Genomic DNA, 18,665 nt, shown 5'->3' with positions numbered 1-18,665 from the left:
TCCCTAACTTCCGCCATAATCATCTCCATCTTACTGCCTTTCTCTTCAACCTTTTTCTGCATGGGGGCCATTGTATACACTCACAGCCATGTTGACTACAGTCCAGTATTGATAAACTGTTGTCATATACTGTATTTAATGTAACTTACAATAAGGCAGCAGAGGAAAAGGTCTCTATCTGCAGTAAGCCAGACCTACAATGAAGCAAAACATCGTAAACTTACCCTTGAATGGAAAAGCAAAGGACTGTCGTAGGTGCTTTGAAGTGACAAAAAATATACTAGTATCAGTTGTGGGCACCTTTCAGTGTTCTGGAAAATCACTGATTTCTGCCAAACACTGTGGCCTGAGACCAGGCATCTAAGCATGGGAGATGATCACCCACAATCCAAGAGAGAGAGAGAGAGAGAGAGAGAGAGAGAGAGAAAAGAGAGAGAGAGAGAGAAGACCCATTGGCTCAGTTGTGATCATGTGACTTTTGGCATCATGCACTACTCATATTGCAAGACATAGCTCGCTTATCAAGTTAAAATTTATTAGAAATGTTTGCTCGTCTTGCAAACACTCTCACAGGACAAGTTACTTGCAATTCAAGGTTTTTCTATACTTGATAAATTTGTTGAAGAAAAATCTATCTGGTGATACTTATTAAGGATACTAAGGCAGATTTTGTTCAGGATCATTGCAATAGGTATAGGAACCACTACAATAAAATTTTACAGTGGGGAAGAGAGATTGGGCTTAATACCAAATACAACATAAGCAAGTGGGTGTTTATAGCCAAGGAGCAGGATAGAGGGTGGTCAGTGGATAGAAAATTAGTAAGAGGAAACATCAGGGATAAGGGAATTTCTGGCTAAGTTTACCTAACAGGATTGTTGCTGAGGACAGGCCAGAGTGATCAGACATCATCTGGGAGATGTGGAGAATGAGGAACCTGTTAGGGTAGTCAGGGTAATCAGGTATGAAAAGTGAGAGGTTCTGATTAAACTGACTTATCAGGGTTCTTGCTAAAACTAGATTTTACAAGGAAATGAACAGATAGATGTGCCTAGGAGAAGGTTCAGGAGTCTGATTAAAGTTTGGTCAAGCAAAGAATCTTTGTCATACTTCATATATACAAGGATATTAAATTTTATTTAATCTGGTTGTCATGTAAAATGAGCTAAATTATGCAGGTAAAGTGAATTAAAGATTATATATTAGTCTTACTGAATGATTAATATTGCTAGAACTTTAAGAATTTCTAACAGATTCAAAATAAGAATTGATTTTATGAAGGCAATTAAATCATATCTATAGTGATTGAGGCAATATTTATCTCTCATTCTTTTTACATCAAAGTGCAATATCCCTACTTAATGTATACTTAGTGGGTCATGTATTCCTTGCTGACAAGAATAAATAGAGATAGCTATGTTAGATATAAGAATTTCTGGGGAAATTTTTAAATGTTACATAAATTTGTACGTTAATATAATTGTTTTGCTTACAAATTTTTAGGTTGCGTAAACAATTTTGAAAATTTTAAAAACTTAAAAATTTAAACAAAAAAATGTGTCACAGCTTCATTTTTGTTAGGAAGTGTGATAACCTTATTTTGCTAGGAAAAGATTCTTTTAATAATGCTTTCTTCTTAGCCTTAGATTTTTAAGCTGCTTAAGATAAAAAAAATATCACAGAGATCAACTGGTTATTTACAAAAATGTGTAATAGGTCATATCTTGAATAAATAGCACCAAAGATGTTGGTATAATCTCAGCTAACACTGCAATTCATACTTAATATGTAATTAAAAAATCTAAATCTTGAAAAAAGAAAGCTTCTATGGAAGCTAATAATAAATTATGTCAGTTTGCTCACTAACATACCTTTAAAAACTTGTGCCATTAACAACAGATTTGACTTTTAACTATATAGGGTTCTCATTTATTACCGTACTACTACTATTTAAAGTAGGTGTCATAGAATTTAGTAAATCTTATAATTTTCTTCATCATAGCATTTTACTAGCCAAGTGCTAAGAAAGTATATATGACGAAGCTAAATATACTTAAAAACACATGTTTAAATCTCTAATTCTCCTAATTATTTATATTATTTAGGGTATTCTTCTGTAGGAAACTCCAAGCAGACTATGAGGATTAAGTGATTCAAGATATATAATTAGCAACGGCCAAGATGGCCTGTCAGTCACAAACTAATATGTATTTCAAATTTTTACAAAAAAGAGACAGAGTCAACAGAATAAAGAAATAATATACATAACTGAGAATTGGGTTTGAATCCATCATCTGAAGATTCCTTGACTTCTGAAACAAAATTTAAATCAAAATAACAGAATATTATTGAGTTCTCAATATCATCCAAATAATAAATGAGTTGTATAGTTTCTGAGATTTATATACTTCATGTTTAAACATAGTAAAACATTTGCTTCGTTGCATGAACTACTTTAAGTATTTTACATACTTTAAAACTACATCATTATATTGTCAAAAAATAAATCAAAAGATTCACTAGACTTTTAAAAATCTCACTTAATGCTTTCCATGGCAGTTCCTAAGTAGCTACATCAGGGTGGAGCTTGCTTCACCTTCTATACAAATTACAAAAATGTGGTTTGAAAAGTTTATGTTTTCCCAAGGACTTTCAGATGTAAATGCTGGAGTTGGGTCTATTAGATATTGCTAGGACATGCTATAAAATAAACAACCTAAAATTCTTGGTGACTTAAAACAGCAAAAAGCTATTTTTCTCTGTCAGTTGTGTTTGTTATAGCTTTGCTTTGGGATGCAGTCCAGGTCGGGGTCTGCACGATATGCCTTCACATTTTGCTATCCCAGTGGACAGAGCATCTGGGACATGTTTTTCCCGTAGTAAAGGGCACAGGACCAAAAGAGCAGGTGGGAATTTGCAATGCCCCTTAAATGTCAGCTTGGATGTGCCATACATTCCATTCCATTAGTTAACACAAGATAATTGTGTGAAAGTAAGGAATTCATGATTGAAGTCAATGGGAGCAGGATTGTATAATCTGCCTATAGAGAAGGAAGACAGAATACTTGAGAACAATAATGGAATTTACTGTTCAAAGTTTCATGAGCATATTTTCATAAACCTAGTCTCCTCTTTTTTATATATTCATCACTGCTGTCTTATCCTATGTGTAGTGTGTAAAAGAAAAAGATTTGGAAATTGTAGGGGATGCGAATTAGTTTTGCAAGTAAGTATAAGGAAATTATCTAAGAAAAATTAAATTGTGGGACCAAGCAATTTAGAAGCATGGCAAAGTGTAAATTCCCTAGGAATTCAGAGAAAGAAAAATTAGTTTGTCTGTAGATGGAAGAAGATGATACATTGAAACTGGGGAAAAATCTTTAAGAAATTATATATATATGTACATATATGTATATATATAAAGTTTATTTTGTGTGTGAGAGAGAGAGAGAGTGAGTGCCAGTAGGGGAGGGTAATAGAGAAAGGGAGACAGAGAATTCCAAGCAGGTTCCATGCTGACAGCGCAGAGCCTGATGTGGAGCTGGACCAAACCATGAGATCATGACCTGAGCCTAAATCAAGAGGAGGAAGCATAACCAACTAAGTCACCCAGATGCCTCAAGAAATGACATATTTTTATTGGCAGAGAAGAAATATGAGGACATTTTCGTTGTAAAAAGAACATGGGCATAGGTCATGTGACCTTGATAGATATTGATAGTATTTTGGAGTTTTACCTAACTCATAGGGAAGGTTTCTGTTGTATAATTAGGAGATGTGATTGGATAGGTAAGGTAAAATCAGTTACTGCAGAATATTGAAATACAGATAGAAATGATATGACTTAATTCATAGATAATAATAGCCTTCCTCTCCAAAAGTATAACCAATGTTATGACATAATTTTAGAGAACATACATGCCCTGATATGTGTGTGTGTGCACACACACATATACATATACGTATACATATATATATATATATATATATATATATATATATTTAAGTTTTAACTTAAATTCCAGTTAGTTAACATACAGTATAATATTAGTCTCATGTATACAATATAGTGATTCAACACTTCCATATGGCACCCAGTGCTCCTCACAGGTGCACTCGTTAATCCTCCACCTATTTAGCCCATCCCCCCTCCCCCCGAAACATCAGTTTGTTCTCTATAGTTAAGAGTCTATTTCTTGGTTTGCCTCTCTCTCTCTTTTCCCTTTTGCTCATTTGTTTTGTTTCTTAAATTCCACATATGAGTGAAAACACATGGCATTTGTATTTTCCAGACTGATTTATTTTGCTTAGCATAATACTCCCTAGCTATATTCATGTCATTGTAAGTGGCAAGATTTCATTCCTTTTTATGGCTGAGTAATATTGCACTGTGTGTGTGTGTGTGTGTGTGTGTGTGTGTGTGTGTGTGTGTATGCAGTATATATACCAAATGTTACCTGACATTATGAAAGATTTCCATCTCTGAAGATAGTAACAACAAAATATGTAACCTGTAGATAATTTTAAATCCTTATGAGGAATAACAGAAAAATGGAAATAATTCTTTAAGTGTGCTATATCCATGGAGGGCACAACATGAATTAGTGTGATTTTAATGATGTTAAAATTGGTGTGATGTTCTATGTGGCTACTCATTTCATAAAAGAAATTTCTACAGGGAATCATAGTCAAATTAACTGTTGTAGTATTAATCCTTCAAAATAGAACCAAGAGAAAAGATAATTTTATTTTAACAACTGGATGCTTATGTCTGCCCTCATCTGTATTTTGCATCTGCAAACAATCCTAATAGAAATATAATTTACGACATCACTTAAGCTCCTTGAGCTGTAGAATAAATGATCCTTATATCTTCATTTCATCTGGAATGATATATCAAAATACATAATTGACATATCTAAGTGATAACAGATTACACTTGGAGATAACAGCATGGACTTATGTTGGACTTAAATTTAAATACGTATGTTACACACACAGAAATACTGTATGTATGTAACCATATGTATTTAAATTTAAGTCCAACATGAGCCCATATATGTATATATATGTATAATAAGTTAACATACCCACATATGTTTCCTTGTTCTGTCAGCTGACAGACCTAGAAACAGTGACAGCCCACTAGCACACTTAACACACATGTATTAGTTTCTAAAACCATTTTCCAATAAAATATACTGAGAATCCTTATGAAAAGGACTAGGGCAAGGAATGTACAAGATGAGCTTGGAGTATCTTGTAGTGTCAGAAAATAAGGAAGAATGAATGAATGAACAAAAGAAAGAAGGAAAGAAAGAAAGAAAGAAAGAAAGAAAGAAAGAAGAAAGAAAGAACAAGAAAGCAAGAAAAAGAAAGAGAAAGAAAGAAAGAAAAAAGGAAGAAAGAACAAGAAAGCAAGAAAGCAAGAAAAAGAAAAAGCAAGAAAGCAAGAAAAAGGAAGAAAAAGAAAGAAAGAAAGAAAGAAAGAAAGAAAGAAAGAAAAGAACGACACACAGAACTTATAATGGGAATATGTCAACAGGAAAAAGAAACCTATTGAAAAAGGTATCAAAGGGCAAAGCTGGAACAGTTTGAGAAACAAAAACAACATAGTATTGGATTGTAACCCAAAGTACAAAATAAATAGGGTCCACACTGGTGTACATAAATTATTGAATATGTGTAGGAAAAGAGACAAATTTCCCATGCAGAAGAAAATACATACAACTTATATATCTACATAGATAAATCTTCATACAGTTCTGCCCTCAAAGGGATGAAGCATAACTTACGACTCCTTGAAAATGGGTTAAGCATGGTGACTTCTTGCCAAGTAGTCTAGTATAGAAAGGAGGAAAAAAGTAGCTTTATAGCGGAGACATCTGACAAACAGCCTCACTCAGCCAGGTGATCGATTTATATCAATAGTGTTAAGTCATGTTGATAATCTTTGATATGATCTAATAAAAATGGCACTTTTCCTCTGTGATCATCTTTCTAAAAACATATAAGCTTGTTTAATCATTACAAAAACCTCAGATAAATCCCACTCAGGGATTGCACAATATACCCTTTGGTTTCAGTCTACTATTTTTATTACTGGGACCCTCTTGATGTGGTGTTAAAATGAGAGAGGGGAAATGTTCTACATAATTATGATTATATTATCTCAGTCTTTTGCAATCCCTGTGCTTCTTGGCTATTGCCTTCGCTGTGGTTGGTAAAACATTTTTTTTTTTTTTTGCTCTTCTCCTTTAGGTGAGACGATAAGCTTAAAGAGGCTAGGGTGTATGGAATTCTCTTCTCTCTATGTGGATAAGGTTCTGTTAAAATCTCTTTGAAGTATAGGACTTTTAAGGGAGAGTGCTCTTGGAGATTTTTTTTAATTTTTAAATTTTGCAATGATTAGCATTTACTTCTTCCTTCCACAGCCAGGAAGAGTTCATTCTCAGATCTTTACTGTGATAGCTTGGTGGGGAATTTGGAAGTAAAACCCATGGAAGTTGAAGGACTCCCTATTCTGCAGTCCCCGGGTTTTTCTCACTCTCATGGTACTCCACACTCAGCTTCTGGTAAGTCATCAAAATTACCATTTAACTGTTCCTCTTCATTTATTTCCCAAGAGGATCCAGTTTCGGATAAATTGATCTCAGTTGTGATTGTCTATATTGCCTTTCTTTTCAGATTTCAGATTTGCTTTTGCAAGCTCAGTTCTTTGATAAATCCAAATAATGTTGATTTTCAGTTTGTTCATCTTTTTCTTCTTGTAAGGATGGGCATGACCACTTCAAGTTACTTACCTGTCAGCGGTTCTATTATTTTCTTATAATCTGAAAAACTTTAAGTTCTTGCAGTTAAAATTTACCTTCGATGACTTTTCTAAGCATTCATTTTTCTGAAACCATCTGTATTTCACTTTCAATTTTGAAAAGTATTTTTGCTAGATATAGCATTTTAGTTGCATTTTAATACTTTTCCTTCACTATGTACTTTACTGATGTTCCATTTTCATGTGTCTAATTTCTGATAAAGATTTTTCTAATTTTTTTTGTTCTTTGTATATAATACATCTCTTTACTCTGTATTCTGGCTGCTATTTATTTATTTATTTATTTATTTATTTATTTAAATGGTGCTCAGCAAATGGATTTTGATGTACTCTAGTGCAGTTTTTTGTTTGTCCTGCTTGGGTTTTGTTGACATTCTTGGATGTGTAGGTCTAAAATTTGCCTTGACATGGAAAATTTGTGAGAATTTTTCAAAGAAATGTTTTCTATCCACATTTATCTCCTTTTACTACTCCAAATATGTATATGTTAGGTGACTTAATACTGTTCTGTGGGCCACTAAGACTGCTATGTCTTCAAGGTTACTGATCTTTTATTCTGTAATATGTAGCTGTTACTGGTGGGAGAGTCTATGTTGTGTGAACGGAGGTCTGGCCCTTGGATTCCTTCCCAAGAGAAGATTTATGTGGGGATCTGCACTCAGAATAAAGATAGCCACAGGAAAAGTAGCAAGCACAAAGCAGTTTATTAAAGAGAAAGTACATTCTGAAGATGGAATAGAAGGTAGGTTCCCTGGGGCGCCTGGGTGGCGCAGTCGGTTAAGCGTCCGACTTCAGCCAGGTCACGATCTCGTAGTCCGTGAGTTCGAGCCCCGCATCAGACTCTGGGCTGATGGCTCAGAGCCTGGAGCCTGTTTCTGATTCTGTGTCTCCCTCTCTCTCTGCCCTCCCCCGTTCATGCTCTGTCTCTCTCTGTCCCAAAAATAAATAAACGTTGAAAAAAAAATTTATAAAAAAAAAGAAGGTAGGTTCCCTGGGGTGAAACTGACTCCTAGGTTGTTTGGGGATTAGATATTATGGGATCTCTCTGGGCTGGGAAGAGCCGTTACATACAGCAAGGTGGTCTCTAATGGAGGCTGCCTCCAATCATTTTGGGGACTCTTCCCACAGCATGGGTGGGGGAGTTTTTCATCCTACAATGTTTGTACCAGAACCATCATGGCAGCCTTTCTCTGTGGTAGGCTGCAATGCAAATAACTGCAATACAAATGCACTTTAATGAGTCTAAAGGTTACCCAGGGACAGAGGAGGAAGAGAAGAGTGCTTTCTCTGCACCTGTGGCTCTTGATCTGTCACTCTCAGGGTCTTGGAAGGCACAAGGTCAGGATGCTGTACTCCTGGTCTTTTAATGTGTAGCTTATTTATCACCATCCTTCCCTCCAGCTCATGTGTCTATCATTTCCCTTCAAGGATTTGGGACTCTGCCTCAGGGCATTCCTTCCACTGTTCATGTCTAGCTTCTACCTAAATTAACCTGTTTTTAAGTCAACCAGTAACATTTTTTTAATGTTATATTTTTTTACGTATAAAATCTACATGGTTCCTTTTATATCTTTTATTTCTTTCCACATTAAGTTCTGTTTTCCTTAAGAATTTTGAGGTTTTAACCTGCTTTAAAGTCCTTTTCTACTAATTAATTCTATCATCTCTTCCATTATTGAATTTGTTTCAATGGTTGATTTTCTCTTGGTTATGGGCCATCTTTTTTAATTTCTTTACACATCTAGTAATTTTTTATTTCATCCTGGCGTTGTAAATATTAGGCATTTTGGTTTCTGGATTCTTTATTTATTTATTTTTTTAAAATCCCACTTTAACGAGTATTGAAGTTTGTTTTGGGAGGCATGCAGGTTACTTGCATATCTGCTTGATTCATTTGGGACTTGTAGATTTTGTAGAGAAGATTCATTTGGGACTTGTAGGTTTTGTAGAGAAGGGTTATTTCAGGGTCTCTATTATGTTTAACCCTTTAGGTATCTCTAGTGAATGTTTTGAGTTGTCCATGGAGTTTCTTTAGTGGCAACACAAACATTTTATAAACATGAGCTCTAAAATAATTCAGTTTAGGGGTACCTGGGTGGCTCAGTCGGTTAAACATCTGACTTCGGCTCAGGTCATGATCTTGTGGTTCATGAGTTCAAGCCCCACGTCAGGCTCTGTGCTAACAGCTCGGAGCCTGGAGTCTGCTTTGTATTCTGTGTCTCCCTCTCTGCCCCTCCCATGCTCATGTTATGTCTCTCTCCGTCTCTCAATAATAAATAAATAAATGTTAAAAAATAATTTAAAAAATAAAATAAAATAATTCAGTTTGCAGATCTGGTTAGTTCTTTGACTGATCTTGTGAACTTTTACGCTATGAATTTGCACTGTAGATTCAACCGTGAAATCAAGGGTACCCTAAGCAATTTTCTGACACTCTTTTCCTGCATTATTCCCTACTCTATGTTATTCTCTCCCCCCAATTCCAGCTGCTCAGTTATTCCAAACTGGGTTTCCATCTCTTCAAATCAGAGGGTTCACTGCATACTGCTTAGTATTGCCCTCCCTGGTCTTCATTCTAGAAAATGACTCCAGCCAGAAAACATGGACAGATGTATGTTTCTGTCATTTATTTCCCTGTTCTCCTGGATCACAGCTCTCTGTCATCCATTCTTGGAAAAATTCTGTTTCATATATTTTGCTGTTTTCCAGTTGTTACAGTAAGAGAGAAAGTCTGGTAACACTTATTCCAACATGGCTGGCAAAAAAGATCCTGAGAAGTATTTTCTTAACAATTTATTACTAAAATTTTCAGACATATAGAAAATTTAGAATTTTATAGTTAACATTTACATACTCATCATCTAGATTCTATCATTCATATTTTTTTCGCACATCTATTCATATATTCATCCTGGTATTCATCCATTGATATATTTTATTTTGATGTACTTTAAAAGAAATTGCAGACATTTATACACTTCCTGCTACATACTTCAACAATGTATACCATTAATTAAGATTCTGTATTGGTTTACAGATTTATTATATGCAGGTTTGTATATACAATGAAATGGGCAAATCTTAAGTATATATTAATTGAGCTTTGATAAATACATACATGTGTGTATTTAATCCCCATGTTGATATAGAATATTACCATCAACTTAGGGAACTTATTTACACTCTTTCCCAGTTAATTCCCAGCCCTATCCTCCCAGAGGTCATCACTGTTTTTATTTTTTTCATCATAGAATAGTTTAGCATGTTCTGGAATTCAAGTAAATAGAATTGTATTTCATGAATTATTGTGAGAATTTTTCACTCAGCATAGTGATTTTTTTTGAGATTTATCTATGCTATTGCATATATTTTTAGTTTATTCCTTTTATTATATAGTATTATTCCATTGTGTTAATACACATTAGTTGTTTATGCATTCTATTACTGATAGACATTTGGTTTGTTTCCAGTCCTTGGCTATTGTAAGTAAAGCTGATATGAAAAATTTTGTATAGTTAATCTTAAGGACATATATTTGTATTCCTCCTTCATAAACCTAGAATTCAAATTGCTAGGTAATGGGTGTGTGTTCAGTGTATGTTAGTTTTATAAGAAACTGCCTGAACTTTATTCAAGTATTTCCATCATTTTACATTATCACCAAAAATGGATGATATTTTCTATTACTCCACTTCTTGCCTGTGTTTGGTAAAATCATACTTCGAATTGTATTTTGTGTTGAAGAGATGCAAATCCATTTTGTAATAACTGAGGCCTCTGAAATTTGTGGGAAAGAATAACAGAGAGAAGAAATAATGTAGAAAAAGAGTTTCAAAAAATTGCTTAGGGAACCTTTGATTTAGCATTGAATCTAAAGTGCAAATTCATATGGGGAAAAGTCACAAGCTATTTATGAAGAGGTAAATTTTGTAGAGATATCTTATTATGGTTCTAATTTGAATTTCCATGATGACTTAATCATATTAAGCATTTTTTCGACCCGTTTTTGAAAATTTTTGTATTTTTTGTGAATTCAAAATTCATAAAATTTTCAAAATTTTGCCCTTTTTATTACTGAGTTTCAAGACGATAAGCAGATGTTTTTGTTTGACGATATCCAATTTATCAACTTTTCTTTTTTAGTTCTTGCTTTCTGTGATCTAATATTTGTTTCATTTTCTTAAGTCAAAAGATATTTTGTTTTCTTTTATAAGCTCATGGTTTTAGCTTTTTGCATAGATATAGATCATCTTAAATTGAATTTGATATAAGATGTGAGGAATATGTCAAAGTTAATTTTTTTCAAATGAACATTCAGCTATTCTGGCATCTTTTTAAGAAAACTTCCCTTGGTAGGGAGCTAAGATGTTGGCATAGTAGGAAGAGCCTAGGCTCATCTTATCCCTGGAAAACGACTAAATAACTATCAAATCATTGTGAATACCCAAGAAATCTACCTGAGGACTGACCGAACAAACTGCACAACTACAGGGAGAGAAGAGGCCACATCTAGGAGGTAGGAACTTTGGAGATGTGGTTTGAGAGAGAAATGGATCATGGGTACTGCAGAGGGTAGGAATCCCTGGTGACAGAGAAAGGTGAGAGAGTAGCACATAGAGTTATCACACAGGGATAGCACTTCCCCAAAGCCATTGGCAGGGAAAATAAGAATGTCTTATTTTCATGAGTTTTTGCAACCAATGGGGCTTGGAGACTAATGTTTTAAATGTCAGTGGGCTTGGCTGGGATAGAGCTCTGAGGCACTGCCTTATTTGTGGATAGAAGACAGGGAAGCAACCTGGGGGCAGATGGTGCAATCTGAAGAATGCCTAAGGCTTACAGGGGAGAGATTGTTAACCCTTTTCAGAGAACATCTGTGTGAGGTAGTATTCCCCCAGATGCCTTTCTGGGGATAAGAGAGCCAGTGGGCACCGTTTCCTTCCCCTGATCCTTAACCTTGACACAGAGATACCTGTTGAGGATGGCTAACCTGAACACTGGCCATTTAGCCTGCTTCCTCCTAGTCCCATGTCCCTGCTCTCTGATGGGACTGCCCTTCCTTGTCAAACCTGCATCCATCCCAGTGCTGCAAGACCCTCCCCCAGAACACCAGCACAAGTCTTTACCACATCACATCTTTAAAGTTTAGAGTTTTAAAAATCAGTAGTCTTGGCTGGGATACAGCTGAAAGTGCACAGTGCTGCTTCTGGCAGGCAAGCAACCTGGAAATAGACAGCATGAAAACAGCAATCTGAAAAACACCTGGGATGAATGGGGGGGGAGGGGAGATTGTTCGCTCTTCTGGGAGTTCTTCCCTGAGAGCTGCAAGCATGGAGAGCCCTCTCTGGGGATAAAGGAGCTGGCTGGTGTCATTTCCCTCTCCTGCCCCTCAGCCTAAACCAGCTTCAGTAAACAGCACAGTGCCAACACTGGCTACCCACTTTGCTTACACCAAGTCATGCTCTGCTGGTACTGCTTATCTCAGGCAAGTATGCCTGAGACTCAGCACTGTGCGCCCCTTCCCCAAAACACCAGAACCCGCCCCCCCCCACCACATGTCCTAACAAGAGAGTTCTTCAATGTTTCAGTTCTACTGGAAGTAGCATCATTTCTCATTTAACAATAACAGGCTTTTCTAACAGAGAAAAAGACAGAGACTTAGACAAAATGCCAAGACAGAGGAATTCATCCCAAGTAAAAGAACAAGAAAAGTTCATGGCCAAGGATGTAATTGAAACAGATATAAGTAATGTTCTTGATGGAGAATTTAAAGCAGCAATCATAAAGATACTCACTGGGCTTGAGAAAAGAATGGAAGACTTCAGGGAGATTCTTATCACTGTGGTAAAAGAGTTAAAAATTAGAAATGAAAAATGCAATAATTGAGATTCAAAACAGCTGGATGTAATGAACACAAGGATGGAAGAAGCAGAGGAATGAATAAGTGATATAGAGGTTAAAATAATGGAAATAATGAATCTGAACAAAAGAGAGAGAAAAATTATGGATCATGAAAATAGATTTAGAGAGCTCAGTGACTCCATCAGATGTAATAACATTCCTATCATAAGATTCCCAGAAGAAGAAGAAGGAGAGAAAAGAGGGAAGAATATTTATTTGAAGAAATAATAGCTGGAAACTTCCCTAAAATGGGGAAGGAAACAGACATCCAAATCCAGGAAGCATAGAGAACTCCCATCAAAATCAACGACATCCTGTAACTGAATTTGGAAAATATAGCAATAAAGAAAAAATCTTAAAAGGAGCAAGACAAAAAAGTCCCTAACTTACAAGGGAAACCAACAAGGTTAGCACATATCTCTCCACAGAAACTTGGCAAACCACAGGGAGTGGCATGATATAATCAATGCACTGAATGGGAAAAATCTGCAGCCAAGAATACTCTATCCAGCAAGGCTATCATTCAGATTAAAAGGAGAGATAAAAAGTTTCCCAGACAAACAAAAACTAAAGGAGTTTGTGACCGCGAAACCAGCCCTGCAAGAAATATTAAAGGGGACTCTTTGAATGGAAAGTAAAGACCAAAAGTGACAAAGGCTAGAAAATCTCCAGAAACAATGACAAAACAAGGAATAAAATGGCACTGAATACATATCTATCAATAATTACTCTGAATGTACATGGAATAAATGCTCCAATCAAAAGATACTGGGTGTCAGAATGGATAAAAAAAAAAAAAGACTCATCTATATGTTGCATACAAGGGACTCATTGTAGACCTAAAGATACCTGCAGATTGAAAGTGAGGAGATGGAGAAACTTTTATCATGAAAATAGATGTGAAAAGAAAGCCAGAGTAGTCATACTTATATCAGACAAACTAGATTTTAAACCAAAAACTATAACAAGAGATGAAGAAGGGTACTATATCATGATAAAGGGGACTATCCAACAAGACAATTTAGCAATTTTACATATTTATGTCCCCAACATGGAACCCCAAAATAAGGAAAACAGTAACAAATCTAAAGGAACTCACTGATAATAATACAACAAAGGTAAAGAACTTTAATACCCCACTTATAACAATGGATAGATCATCTAAGCAGAAAACTGACAAGGAGACAATGGCTTTGAATGATACACTGGACCAGATGGAGTTAATAAATATATTTAGAACATTTCATCCTAAAGCAGCAGAATACACATGATTTTCAAGTGCACATGGGACATTCTCCAGAATGGAGGTCATAAATCAGACCTCAACAAGTACAAAAAGACTGAGATCATACCATGCATATTTTCTAACACAGTGCCATGAAACTGGCAACCACAAGGAAAAATCCGGAAAAACCACAAATATATGGAGGGTAATCAACATGCTACTAAAGAATGAATGGGTCAACCAGGAAATCAAAGAAAAAAATAAAAAACACATAGAAACAAATGAAAATGAAAACACAATGTCCCAAAACCTTTGGGATGCAGAAAAACAGCAGTCATAAGACAGAATTATATGGCAATATAGGCCTACCTCAAAAGCAAGAAAAATCTCAAATAAACAAGCAAACCTTACACCTAAAGGAATTAGAAAAAGAACAACAAAAGAAGCCTAAAGTCAGGAGAAGAAGGGAAATAATAAATATTAGAGCACAAATAAATGATACAGAAACTAAAAAATAGTAGAACAGATCAATAGAACTAGGAGCTGTTTCTTTGAAAAAAAAAATTAAAATTGACAACCCCCTAGTCAGACTTACAAAAAGAAAGTAAAAAGGACCCAAATAAATAAAATCACAAGTTAGAGAAGAGAAATAACAACCAACACCATAGAAATGAAATATTATGAAAAACTGTATGCCAACAAACTGGACAACCTAGAAGAAATGGATAAATTCCTAGAAACATATAAGCTACTAAAACTGAAACAGGAAGAAATTGAAAGGTTGAACAGACCAATAGCTAGCAAAGAAATTGAATCAGTAATCAAAAACCTTCCGGTAAACAAAAGTCCAGGACGGGATGGCTTCACAGGGGAATTCTACCATTGAAAGAAGAGTTAATACCTATTCTTCTCAAGCTGTTCCAAAAAATAGAAATGGAAGGAAAACTTCCACATTTAGTCTCTGAAGCCAGCATTACCCTGATACCAAAACCAACGACTCCAGTAAAAAAGAGAACTACAGGCCAATATCCCTAATGAATATGGATGCAAAAATTCTCAATAAAATACTAGCAAACTGAATCCAATAGTACATTAAGAGAATCATTCAGCATGATCAAATGAGATTTATTGTTGGGTTGCAGGAGTGGTTCAATATTCATAAATCCATCAACATGATATACCACATTAATAAAAGAGTGATAAGAACCATCTGATCCTAATACATGCAGAAAGAACATTTGACAAAGTACAACATCCATTCATGATAAAAACCCTCAACAAGTAGTGTTAGAGGGAACATACCTCAATATAGTAAAGTCCCTATATAAAAAACCCACAGCTAATATTATGCTCAATTGGGAGAAAGGAATAAGAGAGGGATGTCCACTCTCATCACTGTTATTTAACATAGTACTGGAAGTCTTAGTATCAACTATCAGACAACAAAAAGAAATAAAGGGCATCCAAACTGGCAAGGGAGAAGTCAACCTTTCACTATTTGTAGACCTCATGATACTCTGTATACAAAATCAAAAGAACTCCAAAAACTGCTAGAACTAATATACTAACCCAGTAAAGTCACAGAATATAAAATCAATGTACAGAAATCTGTTGTGTTTCTATACACCAATAATGAAGCAGCAGAAAGAGAAATCAAGGAATTTATTCCATTTGCAATTGTAAAAACTGGAAGATATCTAGGAATAAACCTAACCAAAGAGATAAAAGTTCTGTGTTCAGAAAACACAGAAGACTTATGAAAGAAATTGAAGAGGACACAAAGAAATGGAAAAACATTCTATGCTCATGGTTTGGAAAGACAAGTATTATTAAAATGTCTATATTATCCAAAGCAATTTACACATTTAATGCAATGCTTATCAAAATACAAACAGCATTTTTCACAGATCTAGAACAATCCATCATAAAATTTGTATGGAACCATAAAAAAAAACAACAAAAAAAAAACTCTGAATAGCCAAAGCAATCTTAAAAAAGAAAAGCAAAGCTGGAGGCATCACAATTCTGGATTTCAAGTTATATTACAAAGCTGTAGTGATGGAGACAGTATGGTACTGGCACAAAAACAGCCACACAGATCAATGGAGCAGAATAGAAAACCAATAAATGAATGCATACCTACATGGTCAATCTCCGACAAAGCAGAAATGAATACCCAATGGTAAAAAGATGGTCTTTTCAACAAATGGTGTTGGGAAAACTGGACAGCAACATGCATAATAATGAAACTGGACCACTTTCTGACGCCAGCCACAAAAATAAATTCAAAATGGATGGAATTCCTAAATGTGGGTCAGGAAACCATCAAAATACCAGAGAAGAACATACGGAGTAACCTCTTTGACATTGGCTGTAGCAACTTCTTACTAGACCACGTCTTCAGAGGCAAGGAAACAAAAGCAAACATGAAGTATTAGGACTTCATCAAGATAAAAAAATTTTGCACAGTTAAAGGAAACAATCAACAAAACTAAAAGGCAAACTGTGGAATGGGAGAAGATATTTGCACATGATATATCCGATAAAGGGTTATTACCCAAAATGTATAAAGAACTTATAAAACTCAACACCCAGAAAATGAATAATCCAGTTAGAAAATGGGCAGAAGACATGAATAGACACTTTTCCAAAGAAGACATCTAGATGACCAACAGACACATGAAAAGATGCTCAACCTCACTGATCATCAGGGAAATACAAATCAAAACTATAATGAGATATTATACCTGTCAGAAAGGCTAAAATTAACAACACAGGAAACAAGCATTGAGTAGGATACAGTGTTGGTAGAAATGAAAAGTGGTATAGCCACTCTGGAAAACAGTATGGAGATGTCTCAAAAATTTAGAGACTATAGACAATAGACAATAGAACTACCCTGTGACCCAGCAATTGTACTAGTAGTTATTTAACCAAAGGATACAGAAGTACTGATTTGAAGGGATTCATGTACTCTGATGTTTATAGCATCATTATCTACAATAGCCAAATTATTGAAATATCCCAAATGTCCATCAACTTATGAATGGATGAAAAATATGTGATTATATATATACTCAGCCATAAAAAATAATGAAATCTTGGTATTTGCAACAATGTGGACAGATCTAGAGAGTATTATGCTAAGCAAAATCAAAGAAAGACAAATATGATATTCCACATATCGTATGTGAAATTTAAGAAACAAGGGGCGCCTGGGTGGCGCAGTCGGTTAAGCGTCCGACTTCAGCCAGGTCACGATCTCGCAGTCCGAGAGTTCGAGCCCCGCGTCGGGCTCTGGGCTGATGGCTCAGAGCCTGGAGCCTGTTTCCAATTCTGTGTCTCCCTCTCTCTCTGCCCCTCCCCCATTCATGCTCTGTCTCTCTCTGTCCCAAAAATAAATAAACGTTGAAAAAAAATTAAAAAAAAAAAAGAAACAAAACAAATGAACATAGGAGAAAAAAAGACAGGCAAACCAAGAAATAGACTTTTAAGAATGGAGAGCAAACTGATTGTTACTAGAGTGTAGGTGGCTGGGGGCATGGATTAAATAGGTGTTGGGGATTAAAGAGGGCACTTATTGTGATCAACACTGGGTGTTGTATTTAAGTGATGACTCTCTAAATTCTATACTTGAAAGTAATATTGCATTGTCTGTCAACTAGTTGGAATTTAAATACAAACTTGGAATAAAAAACAGAAGCAGCAAAGAAAAAAGAAAGAAAGAAAACGAACAAATACCTTATCGTTTCCCGTTGGATAATATTAAAACTTTGTTTCAAATAAAATAATTGTATAAGTCTTGATCTAGTTCTGGATTCTTTATCTATTGATCCTTCATTCAGTAGCACACTGTCTTCATTACAGTAGCTTTGTATTATGTCTTTAAGACAGGTAATGTAAGACTTCCAAATTTGATCTTTTTAAAGAATGCTATTTATATTGTATGTTTTTTGCATTCCATTTACATTTTAGATTAAAATTTGAAATTTAAAAAATAAATACTGATGACATGATTTTGGGAATTGCTTTTAATATATAGAGAAATTTGCAGAGAATTGACAGCTTAAAAATATTGAAATTTCCAATGTATAAACATGTATATCCTTGCTTTTTTTAGATCTTTAATTTCTGTTAGTGATATTTTGTAGTTCAGTGTGGATCTTGCTCATATTTAAAAACTTGAATTCTGAATTACTTTGGTTTTGATGCTATTGTATATGAGTTCTAAAAAATATTCATCCTGGGGCGCCTGGGTGGCTCAGTCAGTTAAGTGCCTGACTTCAGTTCAGGTCATGATCTCATGATTTGTGAGTTTGAGCACCGCGTTAGCATAGAGCCTGGAGCCTGCTTTAGATTCTGTGTCTCCCTGTCTCTCTGCCCTTCCCCTACTAGTGCTTTGTCTCTCTATCTCTCTCAAAAATAAATAAACGTTAAAAAAACTTTAAAAAAAAATTTCATCATACAGTTTTTGTTGCTAGTACAGAGAAATGCAATAGATTTATGTATTTTTACTTTGTATACTGCATTTTTTCTAAATTCACTTAGTATTTCTATGTATATGCATGAGATTAATGCATACAAATGGCCACTAAAATCATGTACAAGAATGTTCATAGCAGCAGACTTTTGTAATAGCCAAAGATGAAACCATCCAAATGTTCATCTACAGAAGAATAATTATATAGTCAATGAGATATGCTATAA

General features: G+C 35.0%; 1 long non-coding RNA gene across 1 annotated transcript in view; it reads left to right on the top strand.

The window, feature by feature from the left end:
* Positions 1 to 6,438: 6,438 nt before the first annotated feature.
* Positions 6,439 to 18,665, top strand: part of LOC121035783 (uncharacterized) — a 37,277-nt gene continuing 25,050 nt past the window's right edge. The window contains exon 1 of the long non-coding RNA XR_005793069.1: positions 6,439 to 6,575. This is a non-coding gene — a long non-coding RNA (uncharacterized LOC121035783). The remainder of the gene's footprint in view (positions 6,576 to 18,665) is intronic.

Source organism: Herpailurus yagouaroundi, unplaced genomic scaffold, assembly GCF_014898765.1.
Source record: "Herpailurus yagouaroundi ecotype Mexico unplaced genomic scaffold, PumYag 162, whole genome shotgun sequence".
In the NCBI taxonomy this organism is placed as follows: domain Eukaryota; kingdom Metazoa; phylum Chordata; class Mammalia; order Carnivora; family Felidae; genus Herpailurus; species Herpailurus yagouaroundi.
Note: the sequence above shows the minus strand (reverse complement) of the source record. Positions and strands in the feature narration are given on the sequence as shown.